At 42.4% G+C, this 15,904-nt stretch overlaps 1 long non-coding RNA gene across 2 annotated transcripts; it reads right to left on the bottom strand.

Moving 5' to 3' along the window:
* Nucleotides 1–535: 535 nt before the first annotated feature.
* On the bottom strand, nucleotides 536–14,598 carry LOC131399354 (uncharacterized). Of its 2 annotated transcripts, none has more exons than XR_009217117.1 (3): nucleotides 14,003–14,598; nucleotides 1,827–2,043; nucleotides 536–1,131 (listed from the first exon to the last, which is right to left on the bottom strand). It is a non-coding gene; the product is annotated as an uncharacterized LOC131399354 (long non-coding RNA). The 2 variants fall into 2 exon arrangements; XR_009217118.1 differs by lacking the exon at nucleotides 536–1,131 and adding an exon at nucleotides 7,697–7,776 and having other exon boundaries at nucleotides 1,300–2,043.
* Between the last annotated feature and the right edge of the window lie 1,306 nt (nucleotides 14,599–15,904).

Here is a 15,904-nt window from a genome sequence, read left to right as displayed (position 1 = left end):
ACATTTTATTTTACTGCTTGGAAGTACAAATAGTGACTTAATTTCACTAATTGTTTTTGCTTGTTACACTCTTAATGCTATGGTGATAGTCCTGTACTACAGAAACGAGTAAAAGTACAGATGGCTTCCTGTAAATCGCTGAGGGACCCATAAGGAAGTTGCAATTCCCCCTTTTTGAAATCCTAGAGACTACGAAGTATACAGAGTGGAAGAGGGACAGACTGTCAGCAGTCTTGCGGGCGGGTTTGTAAGGACTTTGGCTTTTGACTCCATTGAGTAGGAAGACATTGAAGGGTTGTCAACAGTGAAGTGACATGAACTGACAGGAATGCTCAATTCAACGGACTCAACATGCTATTCCATTTAACTCTGTATTTTTTGGTATAATACAATCAAGCCCGATTTAAATTAAAGAAGGGAGCAAGAAATGTGCTGAGATACATTTTCCGGAGATGTGAGAAGCTACAACGACCTCCAAATTATTATGTATTAAAAGTACATTTTTAAATAGAGAAACAGGAAAGCTCCACTGGAAGGGAGAATGTTTCAAGTTCTGGTTAAAAATGCAGGCCTAGCAATCAGGCAGAGCAGGCTGGAGCCCCAGCTAGACCGCAGAGAAGCTGGGGACCTTGCACAAGACATGCCTCTCTCTATGCCTAAGTTGACTCATGTATGAAATGATACCCACCTTATAGGTTGTTGGGAAAATTTAGCAAGGTAATGAATGTAAATTCTGAGTGCAGTGCTGGCACGCAGTGTGAGCTCAATAAATGTTAGTCTTCATTAGGTATGTCGAGCAATTTAATGAACTGAAGGAAATCTAGAATTGGATTGTCAATATTAAATCTTATTTAGGAAATTGTGACCATACATATTTTGTAAATTGTCGATGAATTGTTCACGGTAAGAAGTTAGTCTGGGAAAAAGCGAAATGAAGTATGGACAGGAGAGTGCAGACTTTACTTCTAGGTCCATCGCTGTCACTATAACCAGCTGTGTGACCTTTGGGAAATTGTACAATCTCTCTGGACGTTAGTTTCCTCATCTATAAATGAAGCAGAGGAGACCAGAAGATTTACAGAGTCGTTCCAGGGAGAACCTTCTATGAGTTTCTTCTCTGCTGACTCCATGCTGTAAATGGGGGAGCAGTGTTAAACTTTGAAATAATCGTTATTCATATTCAGGTTCTACCTCTTATATTTAAAACTTTGCATTAGAGTCTCAAAGCATTTTACAATTAATTAGTAGACATGAAATTTGAACCAGTGTACTACAGTTTTTGAATTTTAAATGGCACAAAATACTCCCATTTACATGAGACTTAGGTACCACAACAGGCTAGAAGTTTTAAAGTAAATGGTTTCTATTTGAATCATCTTGTCTTTGACGTTGTGAATCTCTGTCTTCACATAAATTAGGTAACTTCTGTAGAATAAGGTGTCCCCATTTGAAGGTTGCAGGAAAAGTAGAATCATGTAGTTAATAGTAAGATATCAGAGGTTTTCTGATAACTCAAATATTTACCAGGTGAAGGCTGATAACATTTACCAAAACTTATCTTACACAAAGGCAACTTGAATGGTGAGAAGTTTATAAATTCTGTGCTATCACACATGAGTGCCTGGCCAGTGTCACAGTGCCTGATAGAACAGGATGAAGAAAATATTTAGACCATCCATTTTACAAAGGCAAGAATGAGATGAAGGACTAAAGTGATTAATGACCTCGTAAGCTCTCGCCTTCTACCTGCGCCGTAATCATCTCTCTAGAAGTTAGTCTAAGTTCCTTGAGGGCAGAGAGCAAGACGGACTTGACTTTTCCAGTACCTGTGCAGCGTGTCTTGCACCAGCATTCACCAAGAGCCCAGCGCTGCCCTGGAAACAAGATGAAGGCTCAGTAATGAAAAATACCCTCTAAAAACGTGTGAACTGTACCAAAGCCCTGATGTGCACTGAATAATTCTTGATTTTAAGGGGTTCTCAAAAAATCAAGTAGAGGCCGTGATAATAAATTTTATTCACCAGAGCCTTCTTGACACAACACCTGTAAAAGAAATAAATAAGTAAATTACTTTGCAAGCTCGGCTTTCCACTTGGCTGTTATTATTGTGGACACCATTAGTGAGCACCATCAAGGTTTATCAGTGATCCTAAAATAACCTCTTAGAACTACTAAACACATTTTTTATGGCCCATAGATTTAATTACATGTCCAGGGATTCTCCCCTCTACACTGACAATGTGTTGTGCAATTGCTTCCATCTAGTGAAGCAGGATTGTGTCAAAAACTGATTTCAGAAATGTTCATAGTAGCCATGCCCAAGGCTGTGTAGTCTGTCTATTTTAATCTTTCCTAATCCACTTCCTCGTTAGATACTAGCAACACAAAAGTAGGGACTTTCTGTTCTCCATAACTCCTAGCGATATTGCCAAGCATCAGATGCTCATTCAATATTTTTAACTTTATTTAGAAGGTGGTATTAGACTATTAAGAAAGTCTTCCAACTCCAGATATAAGCACCATCAAAAAGTGTCATCCAGGGCCGCCCCGTGGCTTAGCGGTTAAGTGCCGAGTTTGGATCCTGGCGCGCACCAGCGCACCGCTTCTCATGCGTCTTCTCGGTGCGTCTCACCGACGCACCACGCTGAGGTCACGTCCCACATACAGCAACTAGAAGGATGTGCAACTATGACATACAACTATCTACTGGGGCTTTGGGGGGAAAAAAAAGGAGGAGGATTGGCAATAGATGTTAGCTCAGAGTCGGTCTTCCTCAGCAAAAAGAGGAGGATTAGCATGGATGTTAGCTCAGGGCTGATCTTCCTCACAAAAAAAAATAAGGATCTGTCAGTTGACTGTGATCTGGAAAAGCACGTAGAGATGACACACATAACAGGTTATTTACCAGTGCTAACCAATATAGTAGCCAGGACCACAGGTAGCTATTTAAATTTAAATTATTAAAATTAAATAAAATTAAAAACTCAATTCCTCAGTCACACTAACCACATTTCAAATGCTCCCTAGCCATTGGTCTCATAATGGACAATGCAGACTAGAATGTTTCCATCATCAGAGAAAGTTCTTTCAGAGAGTGCCGTTACAGACTGTTTTGAAAATACAACTTACACCAAGGAAGGAATCCCAGTCTATATATGGCTCAACAGCCAGACTAAATGGAAAGCTAGCCCCAGGAATTAGAGTAAAAATATTTACTCTAATATGTATATATATGTAAATATATGTATTTACGTCATACATTTATAGACACACACACACATAGTCAACTCCCAATTCATCCATTTATCTACTTAACAAATATTTATTGAACAATCTGTTATGTACCAAGTACTATACTATGTGCAGGGAAAACAGATATAAATGACACAGTCCCAGACCTCCAGGAGCTTGCAGTTTGCAGAGAAAGACAAGCTATAACCAGGACGTGATGGGACACCAGTACAGCTATATGGGGAGCCAGCCATCCTGACCATCTGCTGAGCCTTTGTCTGTAGGGGTCTCGTGGTGGAGGTTTGTACACATGCTTGCCCACCCACAAACATTCACATGTGCGAAAGCAAAACAAAACAAAACCGGTGCCGGCCCAGTGGTGTAGTGGTTAAGTTCGCATGCTCTGCTTCGGCAGCCTAGGGTTCTCAGGTTTGGATCCTGGGCTCGGACCTATACACTGCTCATCAAGCCATGCTGTGGCAGCGTTCCACATACAAAATAGAGGAAAATTGGCGTGGATGTTAGCTCAGGGCCAATCTTCCTCACACACACGCCCAAAGGCCTCACATATACTGAAGAAGCCAGTTGTCTGGCATCTGCAAGTAAACAGTAATTAGCTAAGATTATCTTATACCATATTCATTACTCTATAAACAGAGCTGCTGCCTATCATTTGGATAGGCAGGATAACTAAGCAAGTCCTTCATTAAAAACTGTCAGGAAAATAAGTCCTGGGGAGATAATGTACAGCATGGTGACTATAGTTAATAAGACTGTATTGCGTGTTTGAAAGTTGCCAAGAGACCTTAAAAGTTCTCATCACAAGAAAAAAATATTTTTAACTATGTATGGTGATAGATGTTAGCTAGACTCATGGTGGTGATCATTTTGAAATATACAAATATCAAATCATTATGTTGTATACCTGAAACTAGTATAATGTTATATGCCAATTATATCTCGATTAAAAAAAAAAGCTGTCAGGGGTTGAGGGGGTAACAAATTGAACTAAAAGTGCCTCCTGCACTGTCCTAATTGCCCAGACACTGTGCATACTCTGTGTCTATATAACTTTTCCTTCTTTTCCCCGTTTTCACTTTGCTCCACCCAAGCACACTTTAGATGGGCTGTCTTTTAGGTTGCTGTGTTTTTTTCAGTTTGTTTGTTTGGTGAGGAAGATCAGCCCTGAGCTAATATCGGTTGCCAATTCTCCTCCTTTTGCTGAGGAAGATTGGCCCTGGGCTAACATCCATGCCCATCTTCCTCTACTCTATATGTGAGCTGCCTACCACAGCATGGCTTGATAAGCGGTGTGTAGGTCCGAGCCTGGGATCCGAACCTGCAAACCCCAGGCCACTGAAGCGGAGCATGTGAACTTAACTGCTATGCCACCAGGCCGGCCCCTAGGTTGCTGTGTTTTGTCCTGATTCAGTTATTTGTGATGTTAGCTGCCAGGGATCGAGGGCCTGCTGTGTTCCAGCCACTGTACAAGGCATATTATACAAAATATGTTAATCCTCATAGCCATCTCAGAAGGTAGGAATTGTTGGTCTCAATTTATAGGTATGGAAACTGAGACTCAGAGGAGTCAGGAAACTTGACCAAGCTTAGTAAGTGGTAAAGCTAAGATATCAAATCAGGGCTGTTCAACTCCCAGGTCCAAGCTCTTTCTCCTGCACCAGTAAGTCTGAGTTGATTAGAGTCTGAAAGTCAAAACTGACACTCTCTGTTCCAACAAGATTTTATAGTATATAGTACAGGAGAAAGAGACCTGCAAAGCACCAATTACATTACATGTCTGTGCACAAGGTTCACAACCACCGTTCTTGCTGAAGGAAAAAGATAACTGGGTGCCTTATTCACATTACTTCTGCTGAAGCATTGTTATTATTGTGAATAATAAAAAATTAAAACTAAGACACTAGAAAAGAATGTAGTGCTTTAAAATGCGAAGACAAAGTCATTGATTGTGCATCAAGTGGGACAGACTTCTTTTCCGTAAAGGTGATGAATTTGCTCCGCCATCCGCTCTTACTCAGGACTGCTCAGTGACCCATGTTTGATGTTAAGACACCGTTGGCTGAAAGCAGCACAGTCTAAGGATGCAGAACGGAGCTTCACCTTGGAGGTGCTTATTGCACCCATATCTTCCCCTCCAGAAACTGAATTTCTAAACCTGGCCCCCAGCAGTCCTACAACAGATGAGTTTGGAGCAAATTCGCTCTCGAGTTATGATTGATAATATTGCCTAGGCAAGCTAATTAAGCACTCTAAACAGAATCTTAATTTACGTTTGTCCAGAAGGAACTGAGGGAATTTACCTCCCTGCCCCCTAGGGAAGACATGAATCAGCAAGTGCAGAGAGGGAGGCCAGTTATATCTTAGGCTCACACTTTATATCTATCTGAGAGGTCATATGATTTCTTCCCAACACAGGAGAGGTTTAATGGGCTGCAAAATGGGACTAATTTCCAGTTTTTTTCCTTCATCAGACCTTGAGTTGGGTCATACCACTTACTTAATGTGAATTCTCAGAACAGGAACTTCAAACATAAAACCGAAAAATTTTACAACGTAGATACTAGTGATTTTTCTATCCTGGGTGGTTAGAAGTTGGCTGTACTCGCCATCAGCGTGATAATAAAGAGCTGTGGAGAAGTGAATCAGTTATTAGCAATTCACCAGAGCGGCTGATCTTTTTAAGGCCCTGCTTAAAGCTCTTCAGCACTTCCCACCGCCCTGAGATAGAGCAGGAAACCCTCCCCGGGACCTCCAGGAGGTGGCTCCTGCTGCCTCTCCAGCCTCATCCGGATGTCTCCCAGCTCAATCGGCCCAGGGGGACTCATCTGTTCCCAGGGCCCGCCTCAGTGTCCTTCCCCGTGCTGGGAATGCTCTCAGCCTGGCTAACCCCCACTCATGCTACAGACGTCACCTCATCCCGATGCCCCGACCAAGTTTGGACCTCCAGGCTGAGTTTTACTCCCCCAGAATGGCCCGCACCTCCCTTCCTGACACTTATTGTCGGTTACAGACCTGCCTCAGAGGGGTGTTGTCAGTGCAAGTGCCTGCTGCCTGGGGAGCAGTCAGCACACGTCAGCTCTACCAAGGGCTACTGGTCTGGCTAGTCTCCCTCCCTAGATCATACCCTCAGTCAGGAGGGCAGAGTGCGTCTGTCCTATTCATCTGTAACCCAGACCTCCCTCGTTGAGGAGAATTGGTCTGAATCATAGATGCTCCATAAACATTTGCTGAATCAAGGAATATGTAAAAATTTGTTGAGGGCCGGCCCCGTGGCTTAGTGGTTAAGTGCCTGCGCTCCGCTGCTGGCAGCTGGGGTTTGGATCCTGGGTGCGCACCGACACCCGGCTTCTCCGGCCGTGCTGAGGCCGCGTCCCCCATACAGCAACTAGAAGGATGTGCAGCTATGACATACAACTATCTACTGGGGCTTTGGGGGAAAAAAATAAATAAAATAAAAATTAAAAAATAAATAAATAAAAATTTGTTGAATGGGGGGAATGGGGAGTTATTGTTTAATGGGTATGGGGTTTCTGTTTGGGATGATGAAAAACTTCTGGAGATGGATGGGGGTGATGATTGTAAAACACGTGAATGTCCTTAATGCCACTGAATTGTACAGTTAAAAATGGTGAAATGGTAAATTTTATGTTATGCATATTTTACCACAATAAAAAATTTTGTTGAATGAGTGCATAAACAATTATTTTGAACCAGGTCTTATCCAATTCTAATATTTCAATTCAATAAATATTCATAGAGTGCCTACTATAGGTAACATATATAACACATAAAGGTGCACTTTGGACTTATTTTTACACAATAGTCTATAAAATACACTCAAAATTCAAACCCAATCATCCTTTGCATGTAAAACATATTTTAACTAGATAGACAGATCTTATTTATCTTTATATCCCAAGCAGCTAGCACTTAATATGCTCTCAATTAATGTTGGCTAAATCAAAAACAGGACAGTGACAATAATACAGGGTTTGTTTATGGCTTTCCCCATTACCAGATGCTTCCACAAACAATATCTCACATTATCACGGTTTCCCTCACTCTTAGCCTTTCTCCTCTTTTCCCTCTCCTTCATGTTAACGGCCATCTCTTCCTGACTTACTGTTGCCAGAATCAACACAACTTCCTCAATTTCTTTGTCCTTGTTTTACCAACTATTTTCAACTGTTCATTTCTAGCTCTCATTCCCACATGTCTATGCAAATTTGCTATTTTGTACCTTTTATACTTTCAACCAAGTCCAAGCGCTAGAAAAAAGTTACATTTGACTCTGAGGTGGAAGATTACAGGAGACAAGGCCAGCCTAGCAGAAGATGGATGGGCTACATGCCCCAGAATCCTCAGAACACCCACTTGTCGAAAAACCTTCAGGGCCTCTTTTAGAGTAAGTATTACCCATCTCACTTCAAAAGGAATCACATACCATTTGTCCACTATCTGTAGTTTGAATGGTGGTCATGTTTTCTGGTTTCTTCTTTTATTTTCCACTGAATAAACTTCAGTCTTTTCATAATGTAAGGAAGTAAATAAGAAGATACTGTATAATAAAATATTAGGAGGCATTATAAAGAGAAGGCAACATAATAAGTATGAGATTAATCAGAGTGATAAAGAACATTCCCTGTTTTCAAGGTCTAATGTCAAACAGTGTTACCACCTGGAGCCAAGTCTTCCATAGACCCTGGATTTTTTTTTTTTTATAATTTTATTTGTTTATTAATTTTTCCCTCAAAGCCCCAGTAGATAGTTGTATGTCATAGCTGCACATCCTTCTAGTTGCTGTATGTGGGACGTGGCCTCAGCATGGCCAGAGAAGCGGTGCGTCAGTGCGCGCCTGGGATCCGAACCCAGGCCGCCAGCAGCACTTAACCACTAAGCCACGGGGCCAGCCCTAGACCCTGGATTTTGATGACAGACAAAATGGACAGAAGTAGAGAGGTGACAATGGGTGGATTAGAACCTGGGGATCTCATCTGACTTCCATATATCTGATGCCTTTGACGTGTAGGCAGAGTCCTTCCTCATTCTAACATTCCTAATCGATGCAACGCAGCAGAGGGGCTAAGTGCACAGACGCTGCTCGAGGTGGAATCTCTTTTCCTCTACTTGCCAACTCAGGAACTGAGGCAAGTTTCCTAACCTTTCTATGCCTCAGTTTCCTCATCTATAAAATGAGAATATTAAGAGATGCTTATAGAGTTTTTATGAGCGTTAGATAAACTAGTACTTGCAAAGTATTTAAAACAATGCCAGGCTTGTATTAAGTATTATATCAATGTTTGATAAATAAATAAGATTACGAAAATAGTTAATTCGCATCTTAGCACCCTATAGTTTACTAAACAATTTTCATGTGCATCGCTTCATCAAATGCTCACAACTCTGGAGTAGTTATTATTACCTCCATTTTATGGATGGGGAAATAGGTTTCCTAAGTGTTTCGTTAAGTTAATGGCTTTGAGACAAAGTTGATCAAAAAGAAAAATGAGCTTTTCATATCTTTTATTTGTTAGCCTTTCTCCAAGGGAAAGGATCAGCTCTCTTTTTCCCTATTTCCACAGCAAAGAGAATAATGGTTTATCACTTAATTGTTATTTGATTACTATGATCATAAGTAAAATAGTTATCATGGAAATAAAATATGGTTTGTATATGTGTAACTGTGGTATGTGGTGTATTGCATGTCTCTCTTCTAAGAACATTTATCTACTGGTAAGTCCTTTATTGCTAAGGGAATAATATTAATTTCACACATATTAGTCTTAACGGTGTGTGTTACACTTACGCTCTGACTCCTAGGCTGAAGTTCAGGCTGTCAGCCTGTAGAGGGAAGCTCACTGTAGCCTTTGGATTGGGAGAATCTTTCCCTTCTCTTCCCAATACACACCCATTCCTGGAGTTACGTAAGCGGTTTGTTTTCTGCCCGGCGGTTACTGGGGTTTCCTATACTTTAAATAGGATACTGTGCATTGGCAAAGGTTCTCAGGGTAGCAAGATGAATGAGAGAGGCAAGATTGCCTTCTTCCACAGGGCCTGGGGGCTCCTTGACACTGCAGAATGGTGTTCAATACCGTACAGTCTTGGGAGCTGGACTCTCTAGATGAAATCCGGGCTATACCATTTTCTAGCTGAATGACTTTAGGCAAGGCATCAGTCTTTCTCCATTTCCTCATGTATGACATGGAGATAATGGTAATATCTACCATATTGGGTAGTTGGAAAGATTACATGAGTTAATGAATGTTAAGCACTTAGAACAGGCATGGTTCATGGCAAACATTCAGTAAATGTTAGCTATTAGCACTCTATTCTATTTTGCTTAACACTCTCATTATCCTCTTGTCTAAGTCAATGGCTTTCAAACACTTTTGCCCATGATCTTCAGTAAGAAATACACTTTATATCACAATCCGGTACACATAAAAAACTAAATTGAATTTTCCCAAAACATTAATACTCTTAGTACACGCATTGTACTCTATTAATTTTTATTCCTCTTTAAAGAAAAATACTGTTAGTGTCCTATTAAATTGATTTCACAACCCTCTAATGGGTCAGTTTGAAAAGCTCTGCTCTTTGATACCTGTGATAGGCAGGATAATATCTTCCTAACATGTCCACGCCCTAATTCCCGGAAACTGTGATTGTGTTAGTTTAGGTGGCAAAAGGAACTTTGCAGATGTGATTAAGGTCATAGACTTTGAGATGGGAAGAGTATATTGAATTATCCAGGTGGACCCAATTGAATCACATGAGTCCCTAAAGCAGAAAACCTTTCCTGGCTGTGGTCAGAGAAAGAGATGTGACCGTGGAAGGGTCAGAGATGCAAAGTGAGAAGGACTCAGTGGCCATTGTTGGCTTTGAACATGGAGCAAGGTGGCCATGAGTCAAGAGGTGTGGGAATCCTCTGGAAGCTGGAGAAGGCAAGGAAATAAATTCTTCCTTAGAGCCTACAGAGAGGAACACAGCTGTACAGCACTTTGATTTTAACCCAGTGAGACCCATGTCAGGCATCTGACCTCCAAAACTGTAAGATGATAAATTTGTGTTGTTCAAGACGCTAGATTTGTGATGATTTGTTATAGCAGCCATGGGAAACTAATACACTGCCTATGCCAGAAACCTCAACTTCACCTTTGACAACTCTCTCCTAGCCCTGCTCATTTCAACAAATCGCCTATTCCTTCTGCTTTTCTCTTTTGAGTATCTCTGGAATAATTCATATGCTTTCCCAATTTTCATGGCCATTGCCCTCATTCAGGGCCCGTTGATCTCTCTCTTGGACTATAAAACCTCCTAAATACTTTCTCTACTTCGGGGCCCCAACCTGTCCCACCCGCCTCCTTCTGGCTTTCAGAGTCAACTTGCTACACTACCAGTATGATTCCCTCATGGCAGTTTTGACACCTTGTCATGCCTATGGAATAAAATGTGAGGTCTGTAGAGCGATATTCAAAGCTATTCAAGTGACCCAGTTCAGTTCTATGAGCACACATTTCCCTGCTACGGTGTTCCCTATTCCGGCCCCTCAGACTACCATATTTATAAAGTTTTTTTTATCATCTCACTGTATTATAGCTGGTTGTTTCAGTTTTTTTCTTTTTGTCTTAAACAATTGCATCTTGGGAGCCAAAGAAGGCACGAAGATGAAGCCCCGCCTGCCAGTCAGCCAGCTCTTCCCATCTCCCAACTAAGACCTCACAGTCTGTCACTTATATCATGGCTCTCCAATCACAATGTGTTTTACTTTTTAATTAGGGCATTAGTGGCATAGAGAACTCTTTTTTCCATGCTTGGGAAAAATAAAGAAATTTGCCAGACAGTATATTCTTTATTTGCATCTCTTATTTTAATAAGCCTCATTAAAAATTTGTATCAACCTATGCATTTGAAAGGTCTTGCTGGACCTAATGTCAAAACGTGAATGACAGAGAGATGCGTGATGTTGCCCCCTCCTGCCTCTGCAGGCTGGAGTCTGAGGTACTTCTTTGCAGGCCCATGGGTGAGAAGGAAGGCCATTTCTCCAGTGAAAACCAAAGTCCTCAGTCTTGACCCTGCCCCCAAGGCTTCCCTGGTGCTGAGCCTTTTCCTACATATCCCCTGTGGTTTAGCCAACAAAGTCAGATCAAATACACAATTAAATTACACGATAGCCAGAGGAAATTTCAGATTACAAACTACGTACTGTTGTAAAACAGGGTATTAGTCTGCTCGGGCTGCCATAACAAAATACCACAGACTGGCTGGCTTAAACAACACAAATTTAGTTTCTCATGGTTCTGGAGGCTGGAAGCCCACGATCAAGGTGCCGGCAGAGTTGGTTCTTCTGAGACCTCTTTCCTTGGCTTGCAGACCACTGCCTTCTCACTATGTCCTCGTGTGGTCTTTATCTGTGCACACATCCCTGGTGTCGCTCTGTGTCCAAACTTCCTCTTTTTATGGAGACACCAGTCAAATTGGATTAGGGCCCACCCTAATGGACTTATTTTAACTTAATCACCTCTGTAAAGTCCCCATCTCCAAATACAGTCACATTCTGAGGTACTGGGGGTTAGGATTTCAATATACAAATTTGAGGGGGACACAATTCAGCCCACAGCAAACAGTGAGGATATTACTTCCTGACACTTAGCTTTGCACAGACTCGGAGTTCTAACAGATTCCTTTCAGGTGCACCTCAAAGCCCCTCTGTGGTCCTTCTGTTAGGGTACTGCATTTCCATTTTCCGGTCTCAAGGCTGGGCTCTGCGCTGCAGCCCTAATTTGGTCTCTAGAGGAATCTGTCTTTTCATGCGGAGCCTCACACACCTGCCCCGTGTTCTTTTAGTTATCACTACTTCACACGTCACAGCTAGCCCATCACCAACTCAGCTTGCCCAGCACTGCCATAACAACCCTGTTTTCTTTCCCTTCTGTCTGATGTTTTTCACTTGGATTCTTTTGAAGACTATCTGAAGCACTTATATTTGCAATGGAATTTCTGAGATATTGTGTTCCACTCTTGCCTTTTTCTCTACGTCCTTGTTTTCTTTAAAAGCAGCTTTTAGAATTACTCAACTCTTTGCTATATACAGTCACTTGAATCCCACTCCCCTCCACACAGCTTGAATCCAGATTCCCAGATACATTGATCTTTCATAATCAGAAATTCATAATGATCGTTCTTAATGAGCAAGCAGCACCGACTTCTATTAAACATTTCAAGTATATGATTTGGGCGTCCTTCCTTTTCTTCCTCCTGCTTCAATTTATAGCTCATGGTCTTATTTCTTTTCTTATTTTGCATGTGGCATTCTTGCTTCATAGACCAGTTTCAAACTTGGCTGATATACTTGGCCCCTCAGGAGCAATGTCCTAGTCCTTGGCTGTGGTCTGGGGGTAGTGGTAGCTCCTCAGGAGTCAGTCAGTAGGGGAGTGATGCAAATCCTGGCAATGGGCACGGATTTGGGGACTGATAACTCATGCCTTGAGCAATCACAGGCCCACATTCAAGGTCTTCTCCTGGGCAGTTGGGTGGTTTTTGCAGGTAGATGTTTAGAGAATAGATAACGATAGTATTACTAATCTAAGCAGAGCCTTCTTTAGAAGACTTTCGTTTTTGTTTTCTATTTTAGTCTGGCAATTGTGTGTGTGTGTTAAGTGGGCATTGAAAAGTCCCAGCCTGAGGCAGAACCACCCTGAAGGACACAAAGGGTGACTCCAATTCAAGGGTCCACCATCTGAAAAACCAAATTAAATTCTCAGGCCCCTGAAGCACCGTGTTAGATGGCCTCAGTGCCTTTGCTTTGACCTTGTTTAGTTGAGATTTGAAAAATTGCATTCAAAGTTGACGCTAATATTCAGGTTAACAGGCAAGGCTACAAATGCTGAGGTTGGAGATCCAGCCCATTTGTTAAGTATTGTAATTGAAGTAGGCTGTGGTCGTTAATATAAATGACAATGACTCTCCTTGATCATCTGGTTAGCAGTAAAGAGCTCTGAACTCAGAGGAAAGGATCTGCTTCAGTCCTAGCCCTCTCTCAAGCATTCTTTTCACCTCTCTGAGAACATTCCCTCATTTGCTAAAGGTTAAGAATATCCTCAACACTTAATTTGTATTTTTTATTTTTGTGAGGAAGATCAGCCCTCAGCTAACATCTGCCAATCCTCCTCTTTTTGCTGAGGAAGACTAGCCCTGAGCTAACATCCGTGCCCATCTTCCTCCACTTTGTGTGGGACGCCGCCACAGCATGGCTTGACAAGCCACACGTTGGTGCGCGCCCGAGATCCAAACCCCAGGCCTCCGCATCAGAGTGCACACATGTAACTGCTACGCCACCAGGCCAGCCCTTCGTTTGTATTTTTATAAAAACAACACACACATGTTGTTTAAATTGTCAAATACTACTACAAGTCTCATCACAAATAAACAGCCATCTCCCGCCTATGAGGGATGATATTTTCCAAAGACAGCCACAATGATATCTCCCATCCCACAATGCTTCCCACATTCTTCCAATGAGACCTTGACATTCCTCCTGTGGAGTGGTGGGGTCTATGTCTCCTCCCCTCTAACCTGGGTATACCTTTGTGACCGCTTTGACTGATAGAGTAGCATGGCAGAAGTGATGCTGTATTAGTCAGGGTTCTCCAGAGAAATAGATTAAGAGGATATATATATATAATATATATATTATTATTATATTCATCTATAAATATATAAAGAGATTTGTTATAATGTATTGGCTCACCCAATTATGGGGGCTGAGAAGTCCCACATCTGCCATCTGCAAACTGGAGACCCAGGAAGGCTGGTGATGTCGGTGTGGTCCTGAGGCCTGAGAAGTAGGAGCACCGAGGGAGGGCAGGAGAAGGTCGCTGTCTCAGCTGCAGTGGTCAGGCAGAAAGCAAATTCATCCTTCCTCTGTCTTGTTCTTCTATCTAGGCCCTCGATGGATTGGATGATCCCCACTCACACTGAGAAGGGCAATCCACTTTACTCAGTCTACTGAACCAAAAGCTAATCTCTTCCGGAAACCCCTCACAGACACATGCAGAGATAATATTTAACCAGATATCTGGACATGCCTTGATCCAGTCTAATTGACACGGAAAATCAACTATCATAGATGGTATGTGACACCTTGTTCCCTTGGGGCCTCACCTCTGGAACCCTAAGCTGCCATGTTAGCCGTCCAACCGCCTTGAGGTCACCATGCTTTGGAAAAGCCCAAACCAGCCTACCTGGAGAGACCCCTAGGGAAGCCCTGAGACTACATGGAGAGAGAGATGCCCGGGCAGGCCCCGGCTGCTCCAGCACTCCCTTGCTGTCCCAGCGCCAGCTCCATTCCCCAAGTCCAAAGCTGCCCAGCAGAGCCCTTCTTGAAATCCTGCCCACAGAAACCAGGAGCGATCATGTGAAAAATGATCATTATTGTTTAAAGCCACCAAGTCTTGGGGCGATTTGTTACATAACAATAGTCACCAGAACACTTCCCAACCCTTCTCATCTTTCAGTCTCACTCTCCTGAGAGCAACCTCTTCCCATTCTTTCAGCTGTTTCTTCTCACTATTTATAACCCCAGATGAATTAATATGCTTATACTGCTCTCCATTTCAGATGTATTTTGACTTCCCATTTTGGAATATGAAGGTATCATACTCTTTTTTTTTTTTTTTTTGAGGAAGATCAGCCCTGAGCTAACATCCGTGGTAATCCACCTCTTTTTGCTGAGGAAGACCGGCTCTGAGCTAACATCTATTGCCAATCTTCCTCCTTTTTTTCCCCCCAAAGCCCTAGTAGATAGTTGTATGTCATAGCTGCACATCCTTCTAGTTGCTGTATGTGGGACTCGACCTCAGCACGGCTGGAGAAGCCGTGAGTCGGTGCACGCCCGGGATCCGAACCCGGGCCGCGAGTAGCTGAGCTCGAGTACTTAACCACTAAGCCACAGGGCCAGCCCAAAGGTATCATACTCTTATATTACCCCACCCTCTGACTTCTACTTCCTCAATCACCCAAACATCATTATATCAAAATGTGGCTTAAGCCAATACTTCTCTTCTGCCTTATTACTACTACGTGTCTTGTTTACTGTTGAGCCGATTCATGCATAACCATTACATTCCCTTTCTTATACTACTTAATTTCTCATGTGCTCAATTTCCCATGTCACTGTTACTATTTCTTTCCACACTCTCCAACTGAATTGCAGAGCCCCGGAATAAGATTTTCTACAAGGTCAAACACATCAAGCAGTCTACCTGTTGGCTTCCTTTTTCCCTGGACCCCACCCTGCTGGAGCCTCTGGCCCCCTTCCTTCGTGGACCAGCGCTCTCCAGGTGCAGCTTGTCCTGAGGCATCATTTCGCCTCTCTCCTGTGATGGATCCTTTTTCCTGACTCTGGTATCCCACTCTTTCTTGGGTTGCTCCCTCATTTTGGTGGAGCACATCATCTAGTGTCTTCTGAAGGGAGGATGCACAGAAAGAGAAAGTGTCGAGATCTTGTGTGGCTGAAAATGTCTTTATTCTATGCTCTCACATAATTAATAGTTGGATGAGGTAGAGAATTCTAGGTTGAAAAATCATTTTTCCTCAAAATTTTGAAGGCACCGCTCTATTGTCTTCCAGTTTTCAATGCTGTTCTTTTTTT

This window comes from Diceros bicornis, chromosome 38 (genome assembly GCF_020826845.1).
Source record: "Diceros bicornis minor isolate mBicDic1 chromosome 38, mDicBic1.mat.cur, whole genome shotgun sequence".
Classification (NCBI taxonomy): domain Eukaryota; kingdom Metazoa; phylum Chordata; class Mammalia; order Perissodactyla; family Rhinocerotidae; genus Diceros; species Diceros bicornis.
The sequence above is the reverse complement of the archived record's forward strand: the minus strand, read 5'-3'. Positions and strand labels throughout refer to the sequence as shown.